Below are 8,147 nucleotides of genomic sequence, written 5' to 3'. Positions count from 1 at the left end.
CTAGGACAGGTGGAATGGAGAAGTGGTTCATGAACTTTTTGTGCCTAGAGGACCAGTGGTTGGAGGTAGAGGTGAGAAATTTGCATCTTTCGCAGCTTCTCTGGTGTTCTGATGGCAAGATCATTCATTCCACAGGTGTTGTGCACCTCATATGTAACATGCCCTGGACGCAGGGCAGTGAACAAGACAGGCATGGTTCCTGTCCTCTTGGAGTTTATTGTCTAATGGAGGAGACAACATTAGATCGTTACACAACTAATTATTTAAATTATAATTGTGATTGGCACCTCAAAGGAGAAACATGAAGGGCTATAAGAGCATTTATAACCTAGCAGCAAAGCTTATTCTTCCAAGGAATATGTCGGACTTTTGCAGAAGCTAAAACACATCCAAGACAAGCAGTTTCTCACCCACTGAAGCACCTTCTTCGAACCTGAGGAAGCCGTGGAACGGAGTTAGAAAACTGCTAATCTACATTCCTCTATAAAGGATGTTGTGGTGTGCAACCCAGACTGTGGCATGCATTCCTGCCACACACCCCACTCCACTGGGAGGGATCTCAACTGAGTCCCTCTCTGGGAATGGCCCTGGGTGGAAGGGAGTTACCTAGCTCACGGTTATGCCCCCTCCAGGCAGTCTGCCTCCAACAACTGGTTAATGGGAGAGGAGCATACAAAGGCCTGGCCCCTTTGCCTCCATTGGAAACAACTCTGAAGGATTATCTCATATAGCGCTCCCTTTAGGATCACCCGAGGCCAGCACTGCAGCCCAATTTCTTCTGCCCAGTCCTGCTGCTTCTCACTCTCCTATGATATTGATCCCCACTAAACCTCCTGTATTCAAATTTCCATCCCAGAGTCTGCTTGCGAAGGTATGTGACCCAAGACACTCTCTTATCACAGATGGTGAAAATAAAGACCAGAGATGGGAAATGACTTGCTTGAGGTCTCACAAGCCTGAACCTTTAGGTCCTCTTCATAGTCTGTCACCATCCTGTGTCAGTCTTACAATTTCCTGTCTCGACTTTCTCTTCCTGAGGTGGGAGGCAACAGCTGCCATGCTGGAAGGAGCAGAAGAGGTTCTCACTCCCATCCCCTCTCCCGTGGCTGGAGACCTTGGGCAAGTCACTCCACCTCTCTGGGGAGAAGAGTAAGTTCACTGCCTGAGTGCTCTGTCTTTTCTCAAGTCTGCTTGTGTGTGATGCCCCTGTCCTGAGAAAAACCATGTCGCAGCTGGTTATAGCAGCAGAAATTCTTTCCCCTCATGTCTGAATCACCTCTGACCTCACTAGTGGTTCCTGTTGCGGGGAGCCTTGAGCTTCTGTCCCAATTCTGGGGATCTAAACTCACATTTCAAGGAGGAACCTCTTTTTTTCTGTCTGTGTCAACATTATCAAGTGCTTACTCTGTCCCAGACACTGTTGGATGCTGGCACTGCAGCAATGAATGAGACAGACAGTCCAGGACTCAGACAGTCCTCCCTCTCAATGTGGGAGTTCCCAGAGGAACACCCTGGACCTGAAGGATGAGAAAGGACTGGCCAAGGATGGGAGGGGAGAAAGGAGTGTGAACAAAGATTTCTGGCAAAGGAGACAGCATGGGAGAAGCTTTGAAGCAGGACAGGGAAGGCAGCCTGGTAGGGCCAGAGGGAGCGGAGAGAACGTGAGGAAGGGTGAGGCCAAGAAGGAAGCCCAGGGGAGGTCTGGCATGGCCTTACAGGGCATGTTGAGAATTTTGGACTTTATACCATGGGCAATGGGAAGTCTTCAAAGGAGATTTTGTTGTTTATTACAAACTATATGCTATGGACTGAATGTTTGTGTCTTCCTCAAATTCATATGTTGAAAGCCTAATCCCCAGTGTCTTGGTGTTTGGAGGTGGGGCCTTTGGGAGGTGATTAGGTCAGGAGTGTGGATCCCTCATGTTGGGATTAGTGCCCTTATAAGAAGAGACGGGACAGCTTGCTTTCCTCTCTCTCTCTCCCCACCATGTGAGACAACCAGGACGAGGCTCTCATCAGGAACCCAACTGGCTGGTAACGATCTTGGACTTCCCAGCCTCCAGAACTGTGAGAAAGAAATGTCCACTGTTTAAGCCACTCCGTCTAAGGTCTTTTTATTATAGCAGCCCAAACTAAGACACTAGATAATATTTATTACAAGAAGGCGTGGAGAAGGTAGTAAGACTTATTTAGGACTTCCTAGGTACCAGGTACTCCCCTAAATAGTTCACAGGCATGACCTCATTTAATCCTCACAACAGCCCTATATAGTAGAGCCTATCATTATCTCCATTTTACAGATGGGCACAACTGAAACTAGACTCAAAAGTTCCCTCATGTGAAAAGGTTTCTCTGGCTCCCATCCCCACCCCAAGTACACATCTTCCTTCTTTGACCCAAGCTTACCAAGAGCTTCTATTTTTCCATTTTGTTTTCTGTCTACTATTATAATCATTTGTGTGGCTCACTCAATTCCCCATTTAATTGCCAGCCCCGTGCAGGAAGAGGCTTTTGTCTGCAAGCTCACTGCTCTATCTCCAGAACTGAATAAATAAAATAAAATAGATGTGGAATGTATGTTTGTATCCATGAGGATCCTGGTCTGGTGCTAGGCCCAGGAGGGGGTGTTCCAGAAATAATAGCCTCCCCACGCTTCAGACTCGGCCTCTGCTCTGGGTGTCTCTGTCTGTCTGTCTGGCTGTTACATCGCCAGCTCTCAGACGTTCAGCATCAGTCTAGTGTGGCGGGCAAAGAGCTTGGACTTTGGAACCAGACAGATGAGGCTCAAATCTGAGTGCAAGTTCATCTGGAATGAGGCAGAGTATAAATAAACAGACCGAAGTACCTCTATGACCTTTGATAACTTTCTTTAATTTCCTCGTCTGTAAAATGAGAACGTTACCATCAAAAGTTTATTGTTGTCAGGATCAAATGAGAAAATGTTTATAGAATGCCTGTGTAATTTCATTCCTTCCTTCAGTGAAAGTCAGAGATTGGGCCAATGTCATTTTCTTAAACTCATAGCCTCAGTTTCCTCATCTGTGAAATGGAGCTGTGAGATGCAAGGTAATATAGAGTTCCCACGACCTAGAGTGCCCTTCTCCCAGACCTGTGTGGGTCTAGCTCCTAAACCTTCAGTTCTCACCTTCAATATCATTTCATCAGAGTTCTGATCTGATTCCTAACTCACTCTCTCTCATTTCTTTTTCTCAGCCTCACTCCACTCCCTCTCATTTCTTTTCCCTTTGAACCTTTCATAATCTTTGTTGTTTCTTGCCTGTCTCCCTGTTCACTGTTGCATCCCCAATGTCTACCATAGTGCTAGAGTAAGTGTTCAATAAATGTTTGTTAATTGCATAAATATTTACTGATCACTTATTTATCATCAGGGACTGCTCTACACCACCCTAATCACAACCCTGGGACACAGGCGGAGCAGGGATTTTACCCATCTTACAGCTGTGGAAGCTGAGGTCTAGCAATATTAATATTGCCCAGGGACTTCCCAAACAAATTAGCCAGAGTTCTAGATTCCTTGGCCAATGCTCTTTCCACCCATCACTCTACCGCCTTCCAAGGAAAGGAGCACCGGAGGCCCAAGTACTAGTCCAGGCTCTGTTCCAACTTGTGGCTTGTAAGGTACTTCCCTGAGCCTTAGCCTATCTCTAAAATGGCCAGAATAATCCTTGCCCTGACTAGTAGTTAAAGCGAGAATCAGCTGACATAATGGGCTGGAAGCATTTAATAAAATAAAAGCACTATACGTGTTTATGGAGGATCTTTTTATACTAATATACAGAATCAACATTGACTTCAAAGACAAATCGCTGTGGGCTGGGGAAACCATGGAAATTTCCTAGAAGCCATGGCATTTCAGCTAGGCCTTGAAGATAGGTAAGATTTTGGGGAAACAAAACTCAGTGCCAAAGTCACAGACCAACCAAAGCAAGACCCTCCAGCCTCTGAGTTTTACTTTTCCCCCCAGAGGTTGATATTCTCCTCTAATTTGCATTTCCCTACCCTGATTTGTTTTTCCTTTCAAATCAAACTTATGGAAGTATAATTTGCATCCAATAAAATGCACACGTTTTAAATGCACACAGTTCCATGAGTTTTGACGAAAGTACACACTCGTACAACTACCACCCAAATGAAATTCCCTTGTGGCCCTTTGCGGTGAATCCCCAAACCCCCTTTCTTGTGTCCCTCAGACAACCACCTTCTGCTTTCTGTCACTACAGGTTTGTTGTTCTTAATCACTCATTTTGTTATTAGCAAATCACAAAGTTTTGCATTCAAAAATTAGAACAAAAATATAAATGCAACAAAATGTATTATTTCACTCGGCTTAAGACAATATTTTCATTCTAGGGCATTTGCTAATGGATTTAGCAGTCATTAGATGAACTGACAATAACTAATGGGAGAAAGGGATTAATAATAATCATAGTTTGTCCATTCAGTGAAGACAGTTTAACCGCTGATAAAAACTATACTACAGCTAAAAAAGGTATGTGGATAACCCGATTGCTTCTTGAGAGATGATGGCTTACCTATAAGGCAATATTTGAAATTTAATTTAAATATTTCTTTGAAAAAGGCATTTTAAAAGAATGACGGATCAATAGTCATTATACAATTTTTCTGATTTCTTCCTTTTATTCTGTAATACAGAAATTAAGAATGATTCTGAAATTTCAAAGAGATGTCGACTTAAGGAAGAAATGGTAAAGTTCTATTTTGGGATCTCTTGCTGACTAGGCAGACAATCATTATGTCAAACAGAGAAAAAGTAAATAAGTAAGAGAAGTGTTTAATCTAAACTTAAGATAGTTAATGGTGAAACTTAATACCTGGACCATGTTATTTGGTTAAATTATAGCAACTCTTTTTTTTATTACTTTTTAAAATGTGAAAAATCAACAAATTATATGAGAAGGAAAACAAAATTGGGGGAAGGGGGAAGGCAAAAGGGGTGATTAGGGTCACATGTGAGGGGATGCACTATAATTAGTGTTCAGGTGGTGAACATGATGTAATGTATCCAGAATTTGAAATATGAGGTACAACTGAAAAAAATAAAAATTAAAAAATAAATAAATTTAAAAAGAAAAAGAAAAAGAAAACAAAATTATCTTCTCATTGTTCTAACCATGTCAAACAAGTTTGTAGTCATCTCCTGAAAAACAGCCTTATATATATAACTCTCCTGCATAAATATCTTCGATGGATCCATTTTGACATCTTTTTAGTTTTGCATTCAAGTACAGATTAGTTTTGCCTGTTCTATAATTTCACATAAATGGAATTATACAGTATGTACTGGTTTACATAGTTTCACATAAATGGAATTATACAGTGTATATGGTTTCTTTGGCTTAGCATGATGTTTTTAAGGTTTATTCATGAGTTTCCTATATCAGTAGGTCATTCCTTTTTTATAGCTGGGTGCTATTTCAGTGTATGAATATATCACAAGCCACTCCTCTTTTCACCAGTTAGTGAACATTTGGCTTGTTTCCAGTTTGGAACTATTTAAATTAAGCTGCTATGAATATTCAGTCATAAGTCATTTTGTGGACACATATTTGCTTTCTCTTGGGTAAACAGGGGTAGAATTGCTGGTTTATATGGCAAATATATGTTTAACTTCACAAAAACTACCAATACGTTTTCTAAACTGGTTGTACCATTTTACACACTTACCAACAATGTTCAAGACTATCAGTTGCTCCACAGCCTCTTCAACACTTGGTATAGTCGGTCTTTTTCATTTTAGCCATTTGAATAGGTCATGGCCTCAAAATTTTTAAAGTGAGCCTAATTGAGGTATAATTTGCATACAATAAAATTATAACTGCTGGTCCTCCAGGACCAGTTTCACTGACGCTATTTTATCAAAAGAGTGATTAAGAAATTGTCTTTCAGAAAATTTGCATTGTCACATAGCCAGAGCATGCATGGAAGAAGAAATCTTGACCTGAAATGACCGCAGAACCAAGGATTCTCCCCCCAAATGGAACAAAAGGACCAGGACATGACTGGAACTTAAAAAGTCAGACTCTTATCAGAAGCAAGGGGTCCATCATTCAGGAAGATCTGTGTCAAAATCCTTCCCGACCTTATCTTGAAAGTTTAGAAGCTTACCATAAATGCTTGAAACCCACCAAGCAAAACCTCTCCCGCTAGCATTTCTGCATGCTGGCCTGTTCTCCCTAACCTCTTAAATTACACCCCAAATCCTGAATTGAGGAGACAGATCTGAGGGCATATGCCCCCTGTCTCCCTGAAGATTGATCTGACAGAATAAAGCTGTTTTCTTTCCCAAAGGCTCATGCTGTAATTAATTGGCTTATTTATGTGCATTGGGCAAAAGAACCTCATTTTGTGCGTTAGCAAAATTTACCCATTTTAAGTGTACAGTTCATTGAATTTTGACCAATGTCTATAGTCATGTAACCATCACCACATGACCATATGAGATATTTTAATCTCCCCTCAAAATTTCTTTGGGTTCCTTTACTATCTGTCCTATCCCCCAACCCCAACCCATAGCAACCACAGATCTGCTTTGTCACTATAGTTATGACTTTTCTAGTATTTCATATAAATGGAAGTATTCATTGTGTAATCTTTTGTGGCTGGCTTCTTTCAGTTAGCCTAATGCTTTTGAGATTCACCATGTTGTTGTGTATATCAGTAGTTCATTCCTCTTTGTCACCGAGTAGAATACTATTGTATGGATGTATCACAATTTGTTTAGCCATTCAACAGTTGAGGGACATTTGAGTTTGCAATTTTGGCTCTTACACATAAAGCTGCTATTAGTGTGGGCATAGGTTTTCATTTCTCTTGGGTAAAAACATAGGACTGAAATTTTTGGGACACATAGTAAGCATATATTCAATTTTATAAGAAATTTCCAAATCATTTTCCAAAGTGGCTGTACCATTTTGTAGTCCCACCAGCAACATATAAGAGTTCCACTTGCTCTGCATCCTTGTTGACACTTGGTATTGTCAGGCTTTTAAACTTCAGCCATTTTCACAGATGTGTGTGGTATCTCAAGATTTTTAATTTGTATTTCTGTGATGACTAATGATGTTGAGCATCTTTTCTTGTACTTATTGGCCATTTGTATATTTTATATATCTGTTGAAGTGTCTTTTTAAATCTTTGGCTGATTTTCTTTATTGGGTTATTTGTTTCTTTATGATTAAGTAGTAAGAGTTCTTTATATATTCTTGATATTCTAGATTGGTTCTTTGTTAGATGTATGAATTGCAAATGTTTTCTACCAGACTGTGGCTTACCTTTCCATTCTTTAGAAGAGCAGAATTTAATTGTGATAGAGTTCAATATACCAATTTTTTTTTCTTTTATGACTTGGGTTTTTTGTGATCTACCTAAGGAATCTTTGCCAAACCCAAGATCACAGATACGTTCTCTTGTGGGTTTTTTCCCCAGAAATTTTATCTTTAACATTTAGATCTATGATTCATTTCATGTTTATTTTTGTTTATAGTGTGAGGTAATGGTAGAGGTTCATTTTTTTCCTTCAAATATCTAGTTGTTCCAGCACCATCTGTTGAAAAGATTATCCTTTCTCCATTTAATTATTTTATTACGTTTGTTGAAAATCAATTGACTGAACACACGTGAGTCTAGTTCTGATTTCTTTAATCTGTTCCATTGATTTATATGTCTATCCTGGCCCTGATATTTAAATTTTTAATGTATTTTTCACTATTTTATTACATGTATTTCCTGTAAATAAACTCCACTCTTTTGTGGAACCAGACAGGAAAAAATAAAGAGATATTTTCTATTCACTACAGAAAAATCAGAAAATACAGATAAGCATAAATAAGAAAATAAAAATTGCTAATAATTCAACCCTAGAAAGTATTGCTGGGCCAGCCCTGTGGCACAGCGATTACATTCCCACATTCCACTTCAGCAGCCTGGGGTTCACTGGTTCAGATCCTGGGTGCAGACCTATGCACCACTCACCAAGCCGTGCTGTGGCAGGCGTTCCACATATAAATTAGAGGAAGATGGGCACGGATGTTAGCTCAGGGCCAGTCTTCCTCAGCAAAAAGAGGAGGATTGGCAGCAGATGTTAGCTCAGGGCTAATCTTCCTCAA

At 40.3% G+C, this 8,147-nt stretch overlaps 1 long non-coding RNA gene across 1 annotated transcript; it reads left to right on the top strand.

Annotated features, from left to right (window-relative positions):
* Positions 1-1,000: 1,000 nt before the first annotated feature.
* LOC139081955 (uncharacterized) lies at positions 1,001-7,193 on the top strand. The gene is made up of 3 exons (XR_011537495.1): positions 1,001-1,149; positions 4,675-4,727; positions 5,929-7,193. It is a non-coding gene; the product is annotated as an uncharacterized lncRNA (long non-coding RNA).
* The last annotated feature ends 954 nt before the right edge of the window (positions 7,194-8,147 follow it).

This window comes from Equus przewalskii, chromosome 2 (assembly GCF_037783145.1).
Source record: "Equus przewalskii isolate Varuska chromosome 2, EquPr2, whole genome shotgun sequence".
In the NCBI taxonomy this organism is placed as follows: Eukaryota; Metazoa; Chordata; class Mammalia; order Perissodactyla; family Equidae; genus Equus; species Equus przewalskii.
Note: the sequence above shows the minus strand (reverse complement) of the source record. Positions and strands in the feature narration are given on the sequence as shown.